The sequence below is a fragment of the Delphinapterus leucas genome, chromosome 3, assembly GCF_059928025.1.
Source record: "Delphinapterus leucas isolate spDelLeu-1000000601 "Yukka" chromosome 3, BTC_Dleu_Yukka2, whole genome shotgun sequence".
Classification (NCBI taxonomy): domain Eukaryota; kingdom Metazoa; phylum Chordata; class Mammalia; order Artiodactyla; family Monodontidae; genus Delphinapterus; species Delphinapterus leucas.
The window spans coordinates 85226038-85250696 of NC_143131.1; the positions used below are offsets into that span (position 1 = coordinate 85226038).

The 24659-nt window shown below is 38.8% G+C and overlaps 1 long non-coding RNA gene across 1 annotated transcript in view; it reads left to right on the top strand.

Annotated features, from left to right (window-relative positions):
- The window catches only part of LOC149749599 (uncharacterized), a 156494-nt gene that overhangs the window by 31152 nt on the left and 100683 nt on the right, over nucleotides 1-24659 (top strand). The gene's annotated exons all lie outside the window — the stretch shown is intronic.

Genomic DNA, 24659 nt, shown 5'->3' on the forward strand with positions numbered 1-24659 from the left:
AGAGAGGATGATTCCTTGTCTTGGAGGACTAAAAAGGAGACTAGATTGGCCTGTTAATGCTCAAGACTGGAAGACAGTCTCCCTGTGGGGCTGCAATGCCTGATGTTATCTCACTAGGAGGAAGGAAACAGTGCACTTCCCTATGTAATGGACTGGGATTTACTCTTTACCCCCATCAAGCATTATATTGCATTGAATTTGAGCAACCACAGTATTGAGCTGTCAAGGAGGGGCCAACTCTGTAGGTTTATTTAGAAGGAGACAGAAATGACAATGATTATAAAGCAGATGAGAAGCAAGTCCTCAGAAGTGAGCAGAGGCAAGGAAAATGAGCAATGGTCATACTCTGGGCCAGAGAAGCAAGCCAGGTACAACCAGGTATGGGTTGGTCTGGGCCCTCATGGAACAGGGTCAGAAGCATGGGGGCCCAGGCCAACCCATACCTGGCTGTACCTGGCTTGCTTCTCTGGCCCAGGGTGGCTCTGCCTGGCAACTGGGGGAGAGATGGGTGGTGTGTGGGATATGAATGGAATTTCTCAACCTTTTCTCCCCTGGCTTCCATCTGCTTTAAGAGGAATTCCAATTTTATGTCTGGTACACTTCACACAGTAGGTTTGTTGCAGTGAGTTCAAAGTTGGTTGTGCACTGTGCATAAATGGGGATGCTTGGGGTTTCCAGAATTGGTAGTCAGCTATAGGAGACAGGACCTCACTAGTACTTATCCCAGCTTTTGAAATAAATTCCTCACTGTTCTTCTTTTCTTCATTCTCATCCCCTGTCCTCTACAATGTTGCCAGAGTGATGTTTCAGGAATGCAGACTGACTGTGTCCCTCCCCTACTCAAAGCCCAGTTCCTGCAGAATAAAGTTCCTTACGTGGGACATAAACGTTTCCTTAACCTGACGTCTACCTGGGTTCCTAATTACTGACAAGCCACCATCCCTGTGATGCACACACATTATATAGTCTGGCAATAGCAAACTACATGCACACAGCACTCTGCTTCCAGCTCCTTTACCTTTGCTTATATATATATTTTTTGGCTTGTAATACCCACCTTTTAGCTCACCTCCCCTCCTTTTTTTTTGTCAGACTTTCTTAAGAAAGTCTTCTCATCCATTTCGGAGTGGGTTAGATTCTGTTCTTCTGAGGACCCTGCACTTATCTCTAACTTGTACTCACTATATTGTACTGCATGTGTAATTCTCTCTATTACTTACCTGTGAGCTCCTCCTTGCTGTGTCTTATTTATATTTGTATCAACCAGGGCAGAGCATATGCCTAGGACATAGTTGGTACTGTAAAAATATTTTGTTGCATAAATGACTCAAATGATCCTTAACTGCCTCCTGAATAACTACTTCTAGACAGTATCTGTTGGATTCTGACTGGAGTCTGGAAGCAATAGGGGCCTTCATTTCACCACTGAACTTAGAAATGTAGCAACCCACATCCTGCTAGGCTGGATGCACCTGAAAGCCTCAGGAAATCTTGTCACTGTGCATTTTATTATGTGACTACAACTTGAGCTGAATAGAGAGAAATGAATCCTGGCCAGCACCAAGCATTGTGCCAGGAATAGAACAGCGGGGCCATTGCACTCAGTGAAACTAAAGGTTACCATGGTGTCGTCAGGGAGTGTTCTTGAACTGGAGCTGGACCGTATGCCTCATTCCACGCTGGCCACTGCTCTGTGTCACTGAATGGAGAAGCTGTGGGCTCTCTGTATCCACAGAGGAATGCAGCATACCCCTTATCTCCTAAACCTGTCCCTGAGAAAGTTACTTAGCCTTGAGTAACAGTGTCAAGCAGAACAGTGAATGTGATCTCAGCCCCTCCTGGGTGCTCAATAAACGTCATCTGAAATGGAGTGCCCCAGCCAGGTGACACAACAAAATCTGAAAGCACCTCAGGTGGTCTTCACCATCATACTCCTTATGCACAGCACACCCTCCTTGTCCCACTTGCAGCTTCTCTAATTATGACTTCCTTGTCTTCCTCTAAACTGAGGCTGACGTCACTGAGTGGTAGGTCAAAGGTGTCAACTAAATAATAAACTGTGTTCCTGTTTAAGTGTGTGATGTTAGGTTTTCCACATGAGGGGAGGATGAGGGTCAGTAGCACTGCCATAGACGTAAGGGAACTCAGTGTGCTTCCCAGATCTGACTGCTTCTCATGCTGCTGCAGGTGGAGGGTTTGCCAATTCCTTTCCTGCTCAGTGTGAGATATTTTTTACCTTCCTACAAATGAGAGTTTATATGGAATTTTAAAAACCCACAAAAACAAAACCTTTGTTTTGAATGTAAAGCTATGGGAATAAAGATGATCTCACAATCTGCAATAAAAAGGTCATCTCTTGATCTTGGATGTTTCCCAGCTCAGCACATTCAGGATGGCAGTAGAAAACCCAGAGTGCCTGCAGCCTCCACACTGTGATTTAGTGAGGAGAATGAGTATTTTTGTCAGAGGAACTGGTTCTCTGCTTAGCCTCAGTATTTCATAAAAAGCTCATGGCAGCAAATTTTTCATTTGGCAGCATCTGCTGTGCTATCATCTTGATATCTTCACTTTAAGTAACACTGACACTTCAGGGTCAAATGAAAGTCAGACTGACATGCTGAATATTCAGTTATCAACTTCTGTTAGTCCTATGCATTTATATATATATATATATATATATGTATATATATAAATATAATGTTTTTGGGAAAAGGAAGTTAGGAATCCTGGAATCATAGGGCAAATAAAAAGTTCAAATTTTAAGATGTGTATCACGTGGTATGAAATGAATCACTAGAATGAATATTGTACTTGATTCTGACATTGTTGATCTTGGACAAGTCATTTAAACTGTAGGTCTCAGTTTCCCCAACTGTCAGGAGAATGAACTACATAACTGTCACAGTCTTTACTCTTATTCCTATTTTAAGTGATACGTTTTCTAGATACCATTAGAAAGAACGTCCAAAATGTTGCAAAATATTGAAACATACTGGGGGAAAAGGATGTGAGGTTTTTTGTTTGTTTGTTTGTTTCCTGAGCACTTAAATAATAGAATAGGCAGCAGTTTCCTAAATGATGGATTTAATGGAATGGAAATTACAATGAGACTTATAAGGCTGGGAAACGAGCCTGAAATGTGCAGGGACTAGACTAAAAGAAACTTGGCCTGTTTGCATTTTCAGTGGAAAACATAGGATGCTGTGGCAATAAAGGGCCTTCACTGGAACTGTTTTAGAGTTTATGAGATTACGTGTGGCCTGTGTAACCTAGTGGACAGAGAGTAGGATGTCAAGTACACTGTGCCTTTATCAATGGCCAAGCTGGAAATGACTGAGAAACATCTACTTCTGTGCAGTCTTGGAAAGTTAGGTATTCTATTTGAGGATAATGTAAGCATTTGTTTCTGGAATTCTGCCCAGTAACCCAGAACACACAAAAAGGTCTTAGGGTAATTCGATCAGTGTTCTTGTAAAAGAACACCAAAGCCACAGATTCTGTTACTGGCAAGACAGAAAATGCATTATAAGGAAAGACAGCATGTTTCATGGCATGATGGCTTGGCTTGGAAGGGCTCAGGAGAGTTAACTGACAGCAATTAGGAGCAATGATGAATGCTAACCTAAACTTCTGGGAATGCTGCTGAAATGTGCTCTTCGGGTGGGTTGGTGGTTGCAACTTTGCTTTTTGTTTTGCTTCTGCAGCCTGATGCAGTTTTGGTCAAGGTCCTTGTTAGTCTCTGTTGGCCCTGTTTTTGAGCACTGATACAAAAGGACATCCTTAGAAACAATTTTTTCTCCACTTGGTCATTTCACACACTATCCACAGTAGTACTTCCAAAGGTATATTCACCCTTCTATCATTACTGTTTTTGGATAGTCACAGAAAATGTGGCCATAATCATTCTTCCATAAACTGGTCTGTTGTTTAGCTTCTTTGACGTAATATTGGTACCCACTGTGAAAATGATGGGCCAATACCTATGTGTCTATGGGCCTTGCCCTCTTTGGCCTGGGGATGGGGGGAGTGTAAGGACTGGGGGTTATTAAAAGCAAATTCTAGATAACCTCCTGTGAGCTCCTTTTGTTTACATTGGTCATATTGGGTGGCTTTGGGGAAATATTATTGGAGATGTGGGGAGTAGTTTTCTGATTGGCAGAATGCAATCAACTAAGTAGGGCCACTCTTAGTTCCAGTTTCTTAGGCTGAAGGGGGTTAATTAGGTTGGGTGGGCAATGAGAACCCTGGGGAGGGAGTGGGAGACACCTACTTGATACCAGTTTAAGCCTTTTTCTTTGGATGCTTTTGTTACTGTTGAGAAGTCAGGGGGACATTCTGTAGTTCAAGGACTGGAGAACTATGACTCATGAACAAAATATGTCCTGCTGCCTGTTTTTATAAATAAAGTTTACTGGAACACAGCCATGGTCATTTATTTACACGTTGTCTGTGGATGTTTTTGCACGAAAACAGCAGAGTTGAATAATTGAAGTAGAGACTGTGAGACCTGTGAAGCCTAAAATATTTGCTATTTGGTCTGATACAGAAAAAAATTTTGCTTAATTCTGCTATATTCTTTGTAGGTTATCTGCTCTTTGGTGTTGTGTAGTTGCTAAAATGAGTTTAGGTGTGAATTATTTTTCCTGCTTTGGATTTGTGGTACTTTAACCAATTCTTAGCCGTAAACTCTTTGGAAATTGTCCCTCCCCATCTCTTCTCTGCTCTTGAAAATCTGATCAGATTTATGTTAGAATTTCTCATTCTTTTCTTCATTTATTTTAACTCTCATATTTTCCATCTCTTAGATCTTCATGCTGTATTCTGGATAATTCTCCAGATCTCTGATTGATTAATTCGGCAGTTGTGTCTAATCAGCTGTTAAACCTATCATTGGATTTTTAATTTCATTTTTTTTAAGATTTAAAAGTCTCATTTACTTCTTTTTCAAATATGCCCAGACATCTTATTCATATTTTATATCTCCTCTTTTATTTCTTTAAACATATCAAGCATACTTAGTTTAAATTCTCTGCTGCTAATTCTAGTATATGAAGATACTGTAGGTCTGATTCTGCTGGGGTTTTTTTGTTTGTTTGTTTGTTTTTGATTTATTTTTGGCTGAGTTGGGTCTTCGTTGCTGAAATTGGGCTTCCTCTAGTTGTGGTGAGCAGGGTCTACTCTTCATTGTGGTGCGCGGGCTTCTCATTGCAGTGGCTTCTCTTATTGCGGAGCCTGGGCTCTAGGCGCGCGGGCTTCAGTAGTTGTGGCACGTGGGCTCAGTAGTTGTAGCTCGTGGGCTCTAGAGCGCAGGTTCAGTAGTTGTGGCACGCGGGCTTAGTTGCTCCACGGCATGTGGGATCTTCCTGGACCAGGGTTCGAACCCATGTCCCCTGCATTGGCAGGCGGATTCTTTACCACTGCACCACCAGGGAAGTCCCTGCTGTTTTATTCTCACTGGCTCGCAAGCTGTTGTTTACTTGCGAGTTTTGTGATTGTTTCTAATGTTGAGCTCAGGTTTCTTGGATCTTTTCTGTGGAAATTCTTCAAGCATTTTTATTTGTTATTCAGAATATATAACATACCATCCTGCCAGAGAGGTTTTCTAAGCCATTTTATCCATACCAGCTATACCAGAGGTTTTGAAATGTTGCAGGTTGTTAAGCACTTGCCTGACCATTAATAAAGCTAATTCTTTGATGTTAAATTGCCTACCATTTCCTGGACTCTCTTCTTGCATTTGATTTGATCCTTGAAGAGAGTAAAGTGAATCTTAATTTCTCACTGGGATCCACAGTAATATGATAAAAACTAAGAACCATTTCATATCTTGAAGTCCTGTTTAGTTGTTTTTCAAATCTGCCTATCGTTAATTCTACTTCTGTGAAAATTACCCTGCTCTCTAGAGCAAATGACATTCGGTATACCATCTCCTATTTCACCTTGTTCATGAAACCTACACCTTATCAAGTTGTTCCTAATATATCAATTCTTTGACCTCAATGAGACATCTACTCTGTTTATCATCTACTTTCAGTGTTTCAAATATTTCCTATTTCTTCTCATCCAGATCATATTTTATAATTCAAGACTTCAAATACTGCTTTACTAATTCCCTTAGCTGACTTGCCATATACTCTTCCTATTCTTACTTGGTAAAATTCCTGTCCTGGATGAAACAAAATGCCCATTTTCTCTGTGCCATACCTGAGCTGATGAGCATTCTTGAAGAAATATCATAATTTTCACTTTGGTAATGTTTGACTAGATTATTTGGACTAATTTCTCCTGCTGAAAATATTTTGAAATGCTAATATAATATTTAAAATGTCTTTTTTAAAACATTGAAGAATTTTTAAGATATTAAGGAATTACCAGACTGAAATTTAAGAAAAACTGGAAACTCAAAGAAGTAACCTGAACATTGAAGCCAGTTGGCCCAGAAGTATTTTCTAACACTGGAAAACTTGCACTTGTTTTTGGTAGCCTCATAGGGTAAGGAATCATAATTTAAGGCCCAGGGCCAATGTAAGTGGGCGATCTAATAAGAGAGTCTCCTCAAGGTAAGCCATAATCACAAAGGAATAGGCTCTCAGGGTGAATGAGAAAGAAACTTCTGGAAAGGTTATTTGGGAACTATGCACAGAAGAGGGAAAAAGGAAAGAAAAACTGTTTTTTGAAAAGTTGTGGCCACAGGCCAAACTGTGTACAGATTTGCAGACTAAGTTCACATATCCTGAAGGGATCCAAGGAAACCTCAAGAAAAAAATTTGTTTTAAGTTGGTTCTAGACTGGTAGTGCCCTTGGTTTCCAGGCAGAAGTAAATTCAGATCCCTTTGGAGGTAGGTAACTTGATGCTCGCTTCAAGGAATCCCCACAAGTATTTTTCAGGGAAAATGAAAATTATATAATCAAAAATAAAATCAATCACACAGTGCAACAGAATATCATGAAGAGGGAAAATTAGGAATAGCAGATTGAAGAAACAGGTCTACAGAGAGTTCACAATTTGGATTCACTGGGCATAAATTGTAAACGTTTTTGCTTACTCTATAAAGAAATAAGCGGCAAACCCAGGAAATTCTAGAATTTGACCTAACAGATTAAAAAGACCCAAGAAAAACTTCTAGAAATGAAAAACAAAATGTAACCCCAATTAAATTCAATGTCTGGATTTAATAGAAAATTACCCACAGAACTAATGGGAAGGTGAATAGAAATATAGATGAGAAAAAATATACAGAATAAATTATAAAGAGACAAGAGTATAAAAATAGGGTTAACAGTCATAGAGGGAAGTATGCATTTAATTTGAGGAGATAGAGAATAGGAGCAGAGGCCATAGTTGAAGAAATGATGACTGAGAATTTTGCGGAATGATGAAATATACCAATCCAAAGATTCAAAAACTAATAAAATCTTAAGCAGAGTAAATATAACTTCGTATCTAGATATTTTACAATGAAACTGCATAACACTAAAAAAAAAAAGAAAATATTCAAAGCAGCCAGAGAAAAATGTTAGAATACTTTAAAAGGAGGAAGTGTTAGGCTGACTGTTGACTTCTCAGTCCTAGCAATGAAATCGCAGATGTCAGTGGAATGATATCTCCAAACTGCTGAAAGAAAATACATGCTAAATTAGAGTTCTATACCCTGAGAAAAATCTTTAAAAGATAAAGGTGAAATAAGATCATTCTCAAACAAACAAAAATAAGGAGTGTTTGTGCCAGTATACCATCACTAAAGGAAATTCTAATGGAAGGTAAGCCCAAATGAAAGGCCTAAAATGAAAGAAGGAATGGAGAGTAAAGAAAATGATAAATACACAGGTAAATATAAATGGACCCTTACTATATAAAATGATAATAATGTATTATAAAGTCGAAACACAGTATTAAAATACATGGTAATAATAACACATGGTGAGTGAGTAAATTCAGTGAAAGCATTTGATAGTCTTTTTATCTGGTAGGGTAAAGGTATTGATTAACTTTAGAAATATTTGTGTGATTTAAAAATATATTTTGAATGTACCTTTCTGTATGTATGTTATATTTTACAGTAAAGTTAAAAAAAATTAATCCAAAATTTGGTCCACTATAAGTTTATGGTCTTCAACCTTAGTCAACAGTATTTCAATGCTTCCTCGCAATCCTATGGTTTCCATAGTCATGTCCCTCACATTCTCCATAGAAATGCTTTCAAACATTCTCCAGTCTCTCCAGTGTCCTACTCTTCTCTTGTTCCCAACCTTTCTCCTCTTCTTCAACACATAACCTTACCTCCTAATTCACAGGGTATATAGCAGCCATAAGATGAGAGCTCCCTCAACTTCCTGCTACAAACACTAAAGTTTTCTCAACATCAGAATCAATCCTTTCCTAATTTTCTCTTGTTGAAAGGACTAAGCTGTCCCTTCTCCAATCTAAGACTAATCCTCTATTTCTTCTTAGGGATTTTATTCTCTTTACCCCATCTCCCACCTATACAACATCCCTTTCTTTAACAGGCCCTTATCCTTAGTATTTAGACATGCTCAAGTTTAAATATTATTTATCTTAAAACACACACACACACACACACACACACACACACACACACGCACACCCCACCTTTGACCCCAAAGTTCCCTTCTAAATAATGATATATCTTTCTTTCTCATAGCCAAACTTCCTGAAAGCATTGTTTCTACTCTCTGTCTCTGTTTCCTCACTTCCTACTCAATCTGCTAGAATAGCAATTTTCAAACATTTTGATCTCAGGACTCTTGAAAATTATTGAATTATTGAAAAGAGCACAAACAGCTCTTGTTTAGGTAGCTAGCTACAAGGTGTCACCTATTCTTAGATGCTTAACTTTTCTTTTTAGATGGATAGATACTCTGTCCTCTTTATTTTTACCTAGAGTAAATACCACAAGAGCAGAATTTATGTCTATTTAATCTTGGAATACTGGTGACTGACTCAGAACTTGGTACTCTTTTTGGTTATTATTAACTCTGTCTTATGTCCCTGATCTCACTTATTCTTTGTTGTTAAGTGTGAGAGTCAGCAAGTATTTCAGCTGCATTTCTTTTTAAGTTCTTTCTTTTTTTAAGATGCTTTGTGTAGATTTTAAACAAAACGAAACAATAGTTTATGAAACAGGAGTACTAAACCAATTCACCCCACTCCTTGGAATACATGAAAAAGACAAAACAAGAAAACAAAGCTCCAATTTCACACTCCAGCTGAAGTCTGTCCTATATCTGTCCTATATCTGAGAAAACTGCCCCAGGTGTCCACAATGGATCTTCTGCTTGAGATTCTAATATGCTAAAGATGATATCTCAGGAGATGTTATTTCTCTGAAAAGTGACTGAGAAAAAGCTTTGTCAGTAGCAGATTAAAATAAAGCTAAGATAAAATACTATTATTCTAGCTAAATGTAGTGGTTTTATTCCATCTTCAGGAAAAGAAAGTGGCATATAAGGTTGCCCAGGAATTAAGTATGGTTGCAGGTAAGCACACTAGCTGAAAGGTAAACATAGTTTTGCTATAAGATACTTTGCCCCCCTTGCCTCCACTGAATGGAGGTTTTTTGTTTTGTATTTTTTGTAACTATAATATCTCAAAAGCCCTTAAAAGAATTTATAAGACAAAAAATGACTTGCAGTAAATTCCATTATATGTGTGGATAGTGTTGTAGCCAGATTCTTGCATCATTTTACACATTATATTTGGGCTATAGCTGGGTGAGCTTCTCCCGGCCCTAGACATGTGAGTGTGTGTGTGTGTGTGTGTGTGTGTGTGTGTGTGTGTGTGTGGTCTTTGACAGGGAAGATGGGTGAAAGGCAGTTGGGGATGGGGAGCACGTAGGGGCAAAGCTGGGAAGAAGTGTATCTGAATGGTCCTTGCACATTAGGTGTCCAGGACATCCTGGGAGACCATTAGCCACACTGAATTTAAATGGTATAAATGGTATAGTATAAAAAGGGATGGAATGTAGCTGGTGTTAATGTCATGATAAATGAAAATTTGGTGCTTAATAGCAGCCAAGAACTTTCCTGCTTTAAAAAAATTAAATTAAAAGGATGATTTCATTCTTCATAAGTACTCCTAGTGCAAAAAACAAAAAATAGAATTTGTTTCCTGTTTGAATCCAGTGTTAAATCTGAAATATGGTCTGAGGCAAAGAGAACCAGCTTCTCTGCAAAGCCTTAAGCAAGCCCTTTTGTGCTTGCCAGCTTTCATTGAGTACACGGGTTGCCCTAGTGATGAATGTCCTGCTTTGTGTGGTCTCAGCATTTTTTTCTGGAGAGGCTGTTTTAATGAGAAGGTGAATAGAGGGGCTTCTTTTGAAACCAGGATAAGAGGAGGGACACTTCTGAACATGCAAGCATAACGGTGCCATTCCTTATCACAGATCTGACAATCCACAGAGCCTGCCCCCCTCTCTCTCTCTCACTCACTTATTCTCTTCTTTTAGCTAACTACTGTTTTGGATTGGCCTCTGGTCTCAGTCTCCTGGAATCTTCTTTTGGAAGTAAAGAGTAACCAACCAATCAGATCTCATTTTGTCACTCTGGCCTTATCTTCTTTCCTCCAAAATGGGACTGTTCTTGGTGTTTCAGGGAAGGACACACCCATGCTCCTTTCTCCTACCTATTTTAAAATGCTGCACTTTTTACAGATTTACCCACATACTAAGAATTATGCTTCAGCCTGTTTGAACACCCTTTCTCCTTCAGGATCCATTATGCAGGGCAGGAGTGGGAGGAAACCATGTAATTGTTATATTTTAGGACTTGCTTGGGGCTAGCTGGGATTGAACACACAATAAACTCTTGATTATCCATGCTAATGGAGGGAATAGTAATTCAGACCATACACATTGTTTCTGACTTTGAAATGTGTTGTGTGATATTTTTTTTCCTTTTTGAAAGCAGTAGGTGGTTTACTTAGAATGATAGTGAAATTACTCATGTACCGCCTGTGTTTGGGGTAGGCAAAACTGTGAGGGGTACCATGCTCCTCTTTCTTCCTCTGCCCCTCAACCTCACCTGGCACAGACTCCTCCCGCCTTCATATCACATGTTCCTTTTTATTTACTCCTTCTCTTATCAAAGTGAACTATTTGGAAACTGGTGAAGGGGTAAGGCTCACTTGACATATAAAATTGAGGGAGTGTATTGTCAGACATTTATATTTAAATAGGAGTCAACCTCAAAGCTAAGGAAACAAAAATGATTAATATTTGTGTGATCAGTATTTACACAAATAGAGTAAGTTCCATGATGGTAGGTATTTATTGTTAATATTGCTTTGGTGGTATGTCTTTCTGTTTGCTTTGTTTACTGCTGTATCCCCAGTGTTTAGAACAGTGCTGAGTATATTTATTAATATGCTCTTAATAAATTTTGTGGACCAAATGAATGAAAAATCTTATAATTTTCAAAATAGTTTTTCATATACTTTTTAAATATTCTTACTACTCTCCTAGAATATAGACATCATAGTCATTATTATTAAAGTAACGAATTCTTGGTTTATCCCCCCCCCCTTTTGTTTGTATGTAGCCGACTGTCTAATTCCTTGTAAATTCTCAAAGGAATATAGGATAATGGAAGGATATTTTTCATGGACGGTCTCATTGAACTTTTGCTATTTTGTACTTTGTTGATTTGTCAGACACAGTTTTTATCATCCTTACAGAGACAGCTTTTCTTTGGAGATAGTGGCGAAGTGGTGTGCTACTTACAGGCTGTTTCTATCACCAGACCTAATCTATCACAGTGTGTTTGTGTGTGATAAACCATTCACTGCACAGAGCAGGAATCTCACCCCAGCTAGGCCCACTCCAGCCTATTTTCTTAAAAAATAGAGTTAAGCAAAAGAGCTTTCAGCTTTGTGCCATTTTAGCTGAGAAGAAACCAGAAAGAGAAGGTCAAAATGGGATGGAACCCCTTTTCCTTTTCGATCCTCTCAAAGGAAGATGAGATGGCAGGGGACTGTTTAGGTGGGTGATTTCTGATTCCACCTGAGGAGTGCAACTTGGCTTAGAGTTAAAACTACCTGAATGCCTATGATGTGCTAGGGAAGTGAGTTCATCGTTTGGCCCTGGAGCTAAACCAAGGTTGGTTGAGTACCGGTTCTCCCACTGACCAGCTTTACAAATGGAGCAATTTACTTAGGTCCTCTGGACTCCTGTTTCTTCGTGTTTAACATGGTGATAGCAATAGTATCTGTTTTACTGGGAGACTTACATTTTTAAAAGTCTACAAAGAGCTTAACTTCATGCCTGGCACACACACAATTACTGACTCTGATGAACACTCCTTGAGCACCTACTGTGTGCCAAGAAATGCCAGAGAACTTTGGCACGCTCTGTAATTTAATCCCTTTATCAACCCATCCTTCCCGATGAGCAAACTGAGGGTCATAGAAGTTAAATAGCATGCTTAATGTTACACAGTCATCAGGGTGCTGGGAATTTGGACCTGTATATGTCTCTTTGTATATCATGTGGCCTCCTTGGGGTTTCAGTGCCCAAACCGTTGAATCCATTACACAGCCATGTCCCCAGTAATAAATACTTTGCATTAAGTTATTGGGGAGATAAAATGCAAGAGCATTTATCAAAGCAGAGATGCATTTAACTCTCTGGACATCTCTCCTCCTTCATGTTCTTTGGAGGGTGTGCTTGGGCATCCACCCTGGGGCTTGGCAGGGCTCAGCTGACATGACGCTTCCTGAGAGCAGCTTTCCCTGACCACACTATCCGAGATTGTTATTCAACCACGCCACAGCTGCCATGAAGGCACTGTCACAACCATGAAACATGGGTGTATTTGTCTGAGTCATTGCTGGTTACTCCCACTGCACTGCGAGGTGTCCGTGAGAGGGGATTTTGCTTTGTTCACAGCTGTATCTTCAGCACATAGCACAGTGCCCACACGTGGGAGGGTCACAACAGATGTGTGACCCATGTGCAAATGAAGATCTCTAACTCTTGTGAGAAGGCTGCAGTCCTGTCAGGCAAGCATTGTATTGGACAAACCACACAGCTAGGCTTTCAGTAATAGATAAGGGAGGGTGAGAGGAGTAAAAGTTGCCTGAATTCTCTGCCTGTATGTCCGCTTCATGCCCTTTTGATGTCAGGAGGGAGCTGTCCTGATTCTTCTGCCAGGGAGTGAGGCCTTGAGGTACAGCCCTTGGCTAAATATGTCCTAGCTCAGCTTCTGCTTCATCCTCATTAACTCCACTTCATAGTTGGCCATGGGGAAAGATTAATTTAGTGACCAAGCTTAATAAATAGATGCTTCTGGTCTTACATTTCATGCATCGCTCTCAGAGGCTAAGAGCTCATTGAAGTGCCAGTTTCAAGATGTCAAGGGCAAGCAGCTGGGCTTGGGGGAAGTGCAGAGATATTTCTGCTGAGCCTTTGTTCCCCAGCCCATCTTGCAATCACCAGAACTGCAGTGACGACAGGAAAACCCTTCAACATCCATTTCCCGTGAAACCCATAAACCACATTTCTGAATCGGATTGCCTGTGTGAAGCATTGCCACATGTGTGGCCCTCTGAGCATATCAAGCCCCTCTTGCCTGAGATATATGGTTGGAAAAATTTTGATTTTGTCACCAGGTATACATTCTGTCATTGCATGGCATCTGATATAGAGATCTATTATCTCTTCCCTCTGAAACGCCTTGGCAAAGAGTTTCCATTTTTGAGGAATCTTATTTCCGGGCAGCCATCTCCAGGGAAAATCGAGTGTGAGGTACTAGATGGTAAACAACATTGTACCCCATAGGGACTGAAGTGACATGAATAGGTTCCAGAGCGAGTCCTCGATGGCAGCATAATCATTACTGTGTGTGTGTGTGTGTGTGTGTGTGTGTGTGTGTGTGTGTGTGCGCGCCCATGTCTATGCGTAATTGTAATGTATAATTAATACAGAGCTAAAATTAAACTCCCGGGTCAAAGAGACTGGCAGGCTGAAAAGGCTGAGGAATATTAATCTCTAAGATGCAGCTTGTTTACAACAAACATAGGATTGCATTCCTCTTCATTTCAGTGGGTGTGTGCCTGTGTTTTGGGTTGCATTTTGTTGTTAATATTTCAGCCTTGAGGAATAAGGATTTTGCATCTTATCCACTCCCCATTCCCTCCAACCCCAGGAAGAAACTCGGTTTCATTTAACCTTGTCCTCAGGCTACTTAAGTACTTTGGTTTTTCCAGATAATTAATTTTTCTCAAGTGGCAAGACTCACAAAGCCAACAGAAACAGGACATAAACATCCTTTTCCTGGTGCCATTCCTTTGCTCTCTCTTGGCACTGATTTGGCCATGAGTCCATGAATGTGTGTCACCTGAGAAGACTTCCGACTCTTGCTCGTGAATACTCCTCATAGCGCCCTTCATGTTTCTTTTGACCTTGAAGAGAAGTGACCACTGGTTGCAGTTGTTGCCCTTGATTGTTAATGGAAGTTTGCTTCTTGGAGCAGCTGTTCCGTGAAACAACTATCAAAGTAACTAAGCTTATTTCTACTTTTCAAACCCAGACTTCATTTTAGCCTCTGCATTATGATTTGTGCTAAATGTGCATTATGGAAGAATTTAGAGAGAAGATGGTTTTCACTTCTCTTCTTCCCTAGTTTATTGTCTGAAACTCACTGACAGGCTTGAGCTGAACAATCATCTGGCAAGACATAGCTTCTGAACTCCCACTTTACCGTTATCCACACACAGACCCTCTGTTCCTGCTTTTAGCTGAATGCTCTACTATTTTCTGCCAAAGGTTATAGTAATACAAATTCTGCATGTCTGTTTCCACTCCTAGATCTTGTTATTCCTTGTTTGGGCATCGATCTGATTTCTTAGTAGTTTTAATAATTTCTAGCTCCTGGTTTCAAAGAAGTTTTCTATTGAACCCCCAGAGCACCTTCTAACAAGAGGTAGTACACACTAGATACAGCGTCCTAGCATCTTCTTCCTAGAATTCCAATGAGATGAGAGAGACAGAGAGACAGAGACATATAGTTTGATCCAATTAACTCTCTTCTGTAACAGCAGTAGTAAGTATTAGCAAGTGATTTTCAACCTCTCTTGTCTGTGTTTTGCCTTTGTCACTGTGATCTTGAGCATGCTATTAAACAACTCTGACCCTAAGCCTCCTCATTTGTAAATTGGAAGACAGAAACAGGTTTAGTCCTCAGTGGGTGTTGGGCTAGCAGAGAACCCAACACAGACGAAAATCTTCATTTTACTTTCTTTTTTATGTCGTTGATGGAGTAGGAAAACCAACACTGAAGCTGTAAAAATATGCATCCTGAAATTGATCAGAGCATATATTTAACAGACTAGAAAGTCCATTTGACAAAATTGTTTTGAATTTCTCATCAAATTTGATGGTATTAAATTGTTAATTTTGACAACAGAATTCTTTCCATGTTTGAATTAAAACAAATGTTCTGTAAAGGGTCAAAGAGCTTCTTGGAGACTTTCATGTAATGATAATAGAAAATAAAGTACTAAAAGTAATATCACTAAATATATCATTGGCTAAGTATTGTTATTATTCTTCTAAGATCACTTATAAAATTTAGAAAATTAAGTGATAAATAATGGGCCCAGAGTGTCTATGTAAGCCGGCTTAGGATAACAATCAGGTTGGAAGGAAAAACTAGAGTTCCTTTTGATGTTATGTTTGCATAGCCAGCCCACTGTTTTCACCCAGATTGCATACTTATTGGGGATGACTTTGAAGCTCATGAAAATACAGGGCCCCTCTTAAAGCTGCTTTTGTATAGCAAGGCCAATTTTATTACTTAACCAGTGTGTTTACTGGGGGCTTTGAGTGTATTGATAGAGACAGAGGTGGGACTGTAATTCATTTTAGCCACGACTTAGATAAATTCTGTCCAAGATATATTTAGGGTTTCTGTTTTAAGTTGAATTTGTTTAAAATATAGTGTGAAGATTAGACATGTGAAGAATTCAAATGTTGCCAACTTCACTCACCACTAATTCCTAGACTTGGAATGATTTTTCTCTTTGCAGAAACAAGGTGTTTGAAAAAGTGGTTGAGAATTGCAAATGTGATATCAGAGTTATGCACGTGCTGTGATTTCTTTCCTAAGATACAGTATGTTTTCAGGATCTGTGATGTTTGCTCACTTTAAGTTTGGATGCTTGAGTAATCCAAGGGTGTTGAAGAGACAGTAATATTACAGTGTTTTTTTTGTTTTGTTTTGTTTTGTTTTTAATGAAAGGCACTGTTGGCATTTCAAAGGGTCAGGGAATAAGGTTAGATCCTGCATTTAGGTGGAATACCTGTGTGATTTGTCTTGAGGTCACTTTGTCTTCCAAACCTTTTCATCTGGTTACCCTTCATGATTGAAACTCTAAGATGTCTCACATCTTTGGGTAAAATCACTAAAATGAAAATGTAGTCTGGGAGAAGTTGCTATGTCTACACTCATTTTGCAAATTCCGATTTATAAGGCGCGTCTATATGTGCCTCTCCTGGGAACTACATCTACATTTAACTTTATGGAATAAGCAACTAAGCTTTGTATAGGCAAGGATGACTGACAGCACAGGCTATACTCCAGTTCTTGTAACATTGTTATTGATTTTGTTCATTTAGTCAACCAATAGTATTAATTCATCAATAAATACTTTCTGTAAAAGTGGAAGATCTAAATACCAACCCTAGAGTATAATTTTTATTTTTTACACTAAACATCAACTCTTACAACTTTTATTGGTCACTGCTTCTTTTGATTTCTCTGTTAAAATAGTTACTCACCAAGAGCCTCAGATTTCAGAATAAGAAACCTTCTGAGACATTTATACAAAAGGGTATCACAATTTAGAATTCATCAGAATCTATCAGCAGGTCTCATAAGCAACTTAGTAGCTAGTTGGTCCTTTTAGCTGTCATAGTTATAATTCTTCTAAGAACACATTCTGTCAAGTCTTCTGAGTTCTTATACCTACTCTTCCTTATGGTAAGCAGAGAACAGAGGAAGAAATGAAATATTACCACCATAACATGCCCACAGCCACAAAACAAATATATTAACTTACAGTTGGAGATGATCCTCCACTTCTCATGTTTTTCCTGCCCGGATCCCTAACCACGGAATTTAGGATCAGTATGTGAACATATTAAGTATACTTCCCAATCCATCATTATTCATTTCTGACGTTTTCTACTCATTCCCCAAATTCTTTTAGATGTTAAAAATGGTCAGTGCTCTCCGTTTGGGTTTGATGAGACCTAATAAACAACGCTGCTTCTTCCATCTAAGTCCAAACCGAGAGAGAGAGAGGCACAGAGAGGCACAGAGACAGAGACAGACAGACAGAGACAGAGAAATCAGACAGACAGACAGAGAGATGATAATCAAAGAATCAGATTTGTTTGCCGATACCAGGTGGACAGCAGCCACGTGTGCTTGCTGATGCTGAATTAGAGAGATTAAGAAACAGTCAGTGGTAGAGTGGGACAAATCCCTTTTCTTTTAGATAGGGCTTACTCTAGATTACCTGGCTGAAGGAAAAAGGGGCAAAGAAGGTCTGAACTGGGCATGCTAGTTCCTTCTCAAAGACTCACCAGTCAAGTGAGTTACTCTAGGAGGACGATCTAGCAGGAGATAGAGAGTTACCAGGGATGCTACTCTAGGAAGTTCTCCACACTTTTACTGGAATGAGGACACAATCTCTAGTAATGAAATTTTATCAGTTAGCAATTTGTATTCATAAGAAAATGAAAACTGACTCAGTAGCTTAAGCCCGTAGAAGGGAGAAATTTAAAAAATGAATTCTGGATAGATGCCTCATGGGACTGGAGAGGACGAGCGCTCAGGTATTGGGATGTGCAGAAACCAGGGCAACTCAGAGAATGTTGGTAGGGGGAGTACACATGCAGTCTCTTTAGGTCTGGCATGGCCATCCAAATGATTCAGCTATGACTTCCTTTACCTCTGCATTTCTGTTCAAAATTCAAATTCTTGAGGGTTTGAGTCTCAATGGCTTAGGTAGGTTTATTATAGTTTCTGTGAAGGTGGTTGCATATAGCCACTTTATAACAATCTTCACAAAGGCTTAGAGCCTGGAGTTTAATTATTACTCCACAAAGGCATTCTGAAGTGAAGCTGCTGACAATTTAAAGAAAAATTCTGTTGTTTTTAAGTGGCAATATGTATCATCCCATATAGGTTTATTAATAATAGGGAACTGAAGAAGCATATGGAAAACCAGAGGCCGATAGAGGCTAATGTCTGGCTGATGGTGGTGGGAGTACCTTAGATGTTGATGTCTTTGGTGGGGTTCCCACATAGCCTGCAGAAGAAGGAATGCACAAAGGATGGGAAGTAACCAGGAGAGAAGAAGGAACAATTTACCACACGTTTGCTATTTTTAGGGACTGTGTAGTTGCTTTGTCTTTCATTATTTTGTTAATGATGGGCCATATGTGATATGATATTTTCTCACATATGTTTTCTGAGGCTGTCCTGTCTTAGATTATTCAGGCTGTCCTGTCTTAGACATTTTTCTCAGGTTGAGTGTCTCACATTAAATTCATTATGACACATTTCTTTGGGTTTCCATGAAAGTAAAGCCTGAGGCAGGGACTTGGGTGCAGGCATTTTATCTGGGGGATGATCCCAGGAAGCAGATGTGAAGGAGCGAACAGAGTGAAAGCCAGGATAAGGATGTAGTATTTAGGGCATTGCTGTAGGCAGTAGGGGCTTGATTCTGCTGAGACTTGATGAGACATGTACAGAATGCCTCTGAGACTTGTCTGCCTGAAGGGTTAGAGACTGGGACATCCATCCACTGGCCCTTGCACCTCACTGGTAAGGATTTCCCTGAGAGTGTTAACTCCCCTGTGCTTGTGGACCAGACTGTGCCTGTGCGTGGGCTGAATAGGTACCTGCAGTGTCAGAAAAGACCCTGAGCAGAAAGCAGAAAGACATGCAGATTACATTGGAAATGGAGAGCAGTGAGATGGTTTAGTCTGAGCTTTCATGTACTGTCCACTGCAGCTGTCCTAGAATCAGAGGGGACTGTGATACAGGGTACTTAAATAGTCTGCTAAAATGCTCACTCTGATTCATTCATCAGTCCATTTGTCCATCCATCTATTCATCCATCTACTCAACCAAATGCACTTAATTGGCACCCATTCTATCCCAGGTCGTGTGCTAAACCCTAGAGACACAATGGGAAGGCAAGATATCATCCTCATCTTTAATCAGCTTATATTTTATTGAGGAAACAAGAGTTCATGAAAACTAGCAGGAGTCAATAAAAGATTCCATAAGAAGAAATAGCATGGACACTTAGTCTTGGAAGGGTCAGAGAAGATTCTTCTTAATGGAAGAAGCAAACTTTAAGGTGGTTTGGAAAGCCTGGAGTGTAGCCAATTATACCTTACTATGATTGGTGTTGTGGTACTCAATAAAAATTAGCTGAATTGGTTGCAATTCTGACAGTTTTACCTATTAAAATTTAGTCTTTAGCAATTTCTACGAAATCTACTTGTTAGAATTAGTTCTCTGCCACGGTATGAATATTTGGCAGGGAAATTGTTGGTTGATTAAGATAACATTCCCATTCTATGGCCATCTTTTCCCAATTGACACTTTATTTTTGGCTCTACACACACCTTTGCTGAAAAAAAAATAATGTGAATATGACCTGAGTGTTGCTAATTGTTGAACTTTTAGGCAGCTTTGCAGTAAGCAAATGCCAAAGAGAAAACCCTTTAAGGAGGCAGGGATTAATTATGAGTTGCAAACTGTTTGCCATTAACAAGGTTCAATATGTTTCTTGCTTTGTGAGTGGATTTCCTAGGGTTGCCGGGGTTGGAGTTCAAACATGAAGCAGTTTTGGCTGCTGATATCATGTTCCAGAATGCCCAGGTGTGCTCTCCCACAGCGCAGTCTCAAATGAAGCCTGTTTAGCATCACTTGCTGCTGAGAGCAGTTTAAGCTTGCAACTGAGGTGTCACTTTCTGCCTACTGTGGGAAATTCTTCCCAAATGGTCCTTGGCTGGCATCTTGCCCCAGCTAAAATTGATGTAGTATAGTCCTTTGAATCTGGGCATGGGGCCACCACAGCAGGAGCATAACTCTCATGCGGCAGAGGAAGATGGACATGAGGGGGCTGTAAAACATTATCTCTAGAGTTGCTTGCAAACTCTAAAATGGCAGCATTATACTAAAGAATGGATGTTCGTGCTAATGTTCTTCCCTCTTGCCTTCATATGGAGAGAAGATTCCCTGGATATATATGGAGACATTCATTCATTACTTAATTCGTCTTTTCAAAAATATTTATTAAGTTCCCACAATATGCTAGGCACTGCCGGGAGCTAGTATGTGGTAGTGAAGGTCCCTGTTTCATGCAGATTACATTCTCATGGTGGTTGGGGCAGGGGAGACATAAAAGAAACAATCAAATAAATAAGCAAGAACATGATCAGATGATACGTGCTCTCTAGAGGAGTAAAGTAGGGTGATACAATAGGGAGTTCTTTGGTGGATTTTCTGAAGGCTGGCAGGTGTGGAAAGTTGGATCCAACTAGTGGAGTTACAGAAGAGTGGGGGGTGAAAGCCTCAGTGATGATAGATGACCTGCATTGGTGACAGCGATGTGACTCTGATGAGGGAATCATCTCCTGGGAGAACATGAGTAATCAACTTAATCTGGATGGGGTGATCAACAGGGTATGAAGGGAAATGAGGATAAGTGAAAGGTATTTTAGGATTGGGAGCACAAGCCTCTGAGTGACGCCGCAGTCCTGTGGTGTTACAAGCTGAGTCTCAATTACTGGTAAGAGGCCAGGGTGAACCTCTTCCCATAAGAGGTGCAGTGTTGTGTGGCTGGGACACAAGGTTAAAATGCTGACTTTCACTGGGGCAACTGGATGACAGAACTGAGAGACTTTCCAATTTTCAGGTGTATGAATTCCCTTCACATATTCTGTCATCACCCTGACCCTAAGGGATCTATTCTCATAGCACTTGCTGCATCTATGGCTTTATCCCTGAGGAAGGATTCATGAGCCAAGAGATGCATGATTTTTCCACTCTATATATACACCTGCTACGAACTGCAGACTGGGACAGCCAATTTTCTGTCTTTATTCATGGCCGAGGAGAAAGCAAAATGTGCATATTGTTATTTTCAAAAAATATGTTATTAATATTTAAAATCTTCCTTTTGCATATTTCTGCCCAAATTTATCGCTTTAGAGAGACCATTTCTTACCATCTTGTCTAAAATAAATGCCTAATTCCATTGTACCCATTTAATATCTTTTCTCAATTATTTACTTTTGGTTTATTCAGGATTAGTCTTTACATTTTACACCGACTTTTTGAGTTGGATGCTTAACTCAATATTTTTCAGTTTTCCTCTGATACATGAATTTAAGGTTGTGAATTATTCTCAAGTATGATAACAGCTATATCCCATTAGTTCTGATACATAGTTTTTACTTTTTTTGAATTACTGTTCAATTCTAATTTTTTTTCCAAATTTTCATGATGATTTAATTTTTGAACTACAGATTATTTAACATTTTTTATTCTTTTCCATTACAGTTTATTACAAGATATTGAATATAGTTCCCTATGCTATACAGTAGGACCTTGTTGTTTATCTATTTATATATAGTAGTTTATATCTGCTAATCTCAAACTCCTAATTTATCCCCCCCATCCCCCTTTCCCTTTTGGTAACCATAAGTTTGTTTTCTATGTCTGTAAGTCTCTGTTTTGTAAATAAGTTCATTTGTATCATATTTTAGATTCCACTTGTAAGTAATATCATATGATATCTGTCTTTCTCTGTCTCACTTACTCCATCTATAATCTCTAGGTCCATCCATGTTGCTACAAATGGCATTATTTCATTCTTTTTTATGGCTGAGTAATATTCCATTGTATATATGTACCACATCTTCTTTATCCATTCATCTGTCAATGGATATTTGAGTTGCTTCCATGACTTGGCTATTGTAAATAGTGCTGCTATGAACATTGTGGTGCATGTATCTTTTCAAATTAGAGTTTTCTCCAGATATATGCCGAGGAGTAGGGTTGCAGGATCATATGGTAACTCTCTTTTTAGTTTTTTAAGGAACCTCCATACTATTCTCCACAGTAGCTGTACCAATTTACACTCCTACCAACAGTGTAGGAGGGTTCCCTTTTCTCCATACTCTCTCCAGCATTTGTTATTTGTAGACTTTTTGATCATGGCCATTCTGACCAGTGTGAGGTGATACCTCATTATAGTTTTAACTTGCATTTCTCTAATAATTAGCAACATTGAGCATCCTTTCATGTGCCTGTTGGCCATTTGGATGTCTTCTTCAGAGAAAAGCTTACTTAGGTCTTCTGCCCATTTTTCGATTGGGTTTTCTTTTCTTTTTTTTTTGCTATTGAGTCATATGAGCTATTTGTATATTTTGGAAATTAAGCCCTTGTTGGCCACATTGTTTGTATAACATTTTTTAAAGAGAGTTTCAAATGTATGGAATTTTGGGTTTACTTTGTTGCTGATTTCTAGTTTTATTGCATTATGGTATAGTTAAAAAGAATATATATTCTCAAATAGCATTGGATTTCATGTATATATTTATTAGGTTGCTCTTGTTAATTGTCATATTCAAATCTTCTATATCCTTAATAATTTTTATTCACTTGACTTCTAAGTGCCTGAGAGAGGTGTATCAAATTCTCTCATTATGATTATGTATCCTTTCATATCTCTTGAAAACTTTTCCCTCATATTTTTGTTTATGTATTTTCAAGCTATGTTATTAAGTGCTTACAGTTTTAAGATTATTATAATTCCAGTGAATTTATCATTATAAAATGTTCCCTCTTTTCCCTATAATTTTTTTTAACCTTAAAATCACCTTTTTCTGATGTTAAAAATGCAATCCCACTTTTAGAAATTCTTTTCTTAGAACATCTTTCTTCATAATTTTAGTTTCTATTTTGGGGGATCATTGAGGTTAGGTGTTTCTCTTGTTACTATATGCATCTTGATTTTTAATAAGCTCATATAATATTTTCAATTTAAATGAAAAATTTATTGTGGTTACTTGGATTTTTCTGCCATCATGGATTGTACTTTTTAGTTATCTCACCTTTTTCTTGCTTTGATTTTTCTTCTTTTATACTTTTATTAGATTAATAAAGTTTTCTTAACTCCTCTCTTCTGCATTTGCAATAATGCACTCTATTTGCAATTTTTAAAAGTTTGTCCCCACATTTTAAACGTTCATTCTTTAAAAATATAAATCTAATCAAACTCTGGCAAACTCTTTGCCTTCATACAATAAATGGACTGTTTAATGTCCTAATGTTGATTACACACTCCTATATTCAACGCTAATGTTGCTTGACTATCTTAGTTCTATTTTTGTTTAAGTTTGGATTCTCTAAGAAACAGAAGCCAATGCAGGATTACATATGCAAGAAATTTTTTGAAAGACATTAAGGATAGAGAGGGAAGGAGCAGGAATAGACAGGGAGAGCCTGCAGACCATCATGCATGGCTGACAACTGTGAAAGGAGAGATGGAAAGGAGGATTTGGTAAGTAGAACCTTAGACTGCAGTGTAGTTCTGGAGAGGTTTATGTCAGGGTGATGGGAAGTTTCTGGGAAAAAAAAGGACATGAAAAAAAACAAAAAAAATACCCATCAGAAGAATTTCATGTTGAGCAGGAATGCTTGGCTCTAGGACCCCTGAGACTAGACCTCAAAGTGAACAAAGTGGTGAATCCAAAGTTTCAGTAGCTGGGGCTATTGGTCAACTATGTTGTCTTCAACAGAATATGTTAAAGAGAGAACTAAATGGCATACCTCTGTGGCCGCCACAGCCTTGGACAAATGTTCCCAGATTCATTTTCTACTTTGCTAATTCTCTCTTCAGTTCTATTTGATCTGCTGTTTAACCTAACCACTGAATTTTTACTTTCAACTGATAAAAATTTTCACTTTTAAGGGTTCTATTTGTTTTTTCTCAATCTGTCTAGTTTTCTTTTTTCTTTTTACTGTCTTACTCTTTTCCTATAGTTTCTATACATTTTAATCTCTTATATTATTTTATTTATGCTTATTTTGTAATCTATTCTGCCTGCCTCTCACTCATCCTGGTTAGTTCCCTGATATGTGTCCTAACTTATGAGTTCATCTTCTGCTGGTTTTGAGGGAATATAGGGCAGACTGATTTGCTGCTGCCTGGTTTTAGAGATATTTTGGGCCCATGTTATACTTACCTTAATTATCAGCTTGGGAATTCTTATTCCACCCAAGTAGAGCTCCAAACACATGTGTGGTACAATCTTGGCCATTTGGTTTCTTATGGGATACTTCTTTTTCCTACTCATGGCAGAGCCATGACAGAACAAGCTTCTTTATAGTTTTCATTGGCAGATGGGTTGAGTTTTTCCACCCTTTCTTCTACTGAGGATGCAGCTCTTTTCATGTCCCATGTTTATGCAGAGTCTCAGCTCCAATTTATGTTTCACATGGGCCTAAATTCTATTTTCCTGCCCCTGTGTGAATTACAACCAAAGATTCTGTATAGTAGTTTGTATCTGTTAATCACATACCCCTAATTTGTCCCTCCCGTCCCCCTCTTT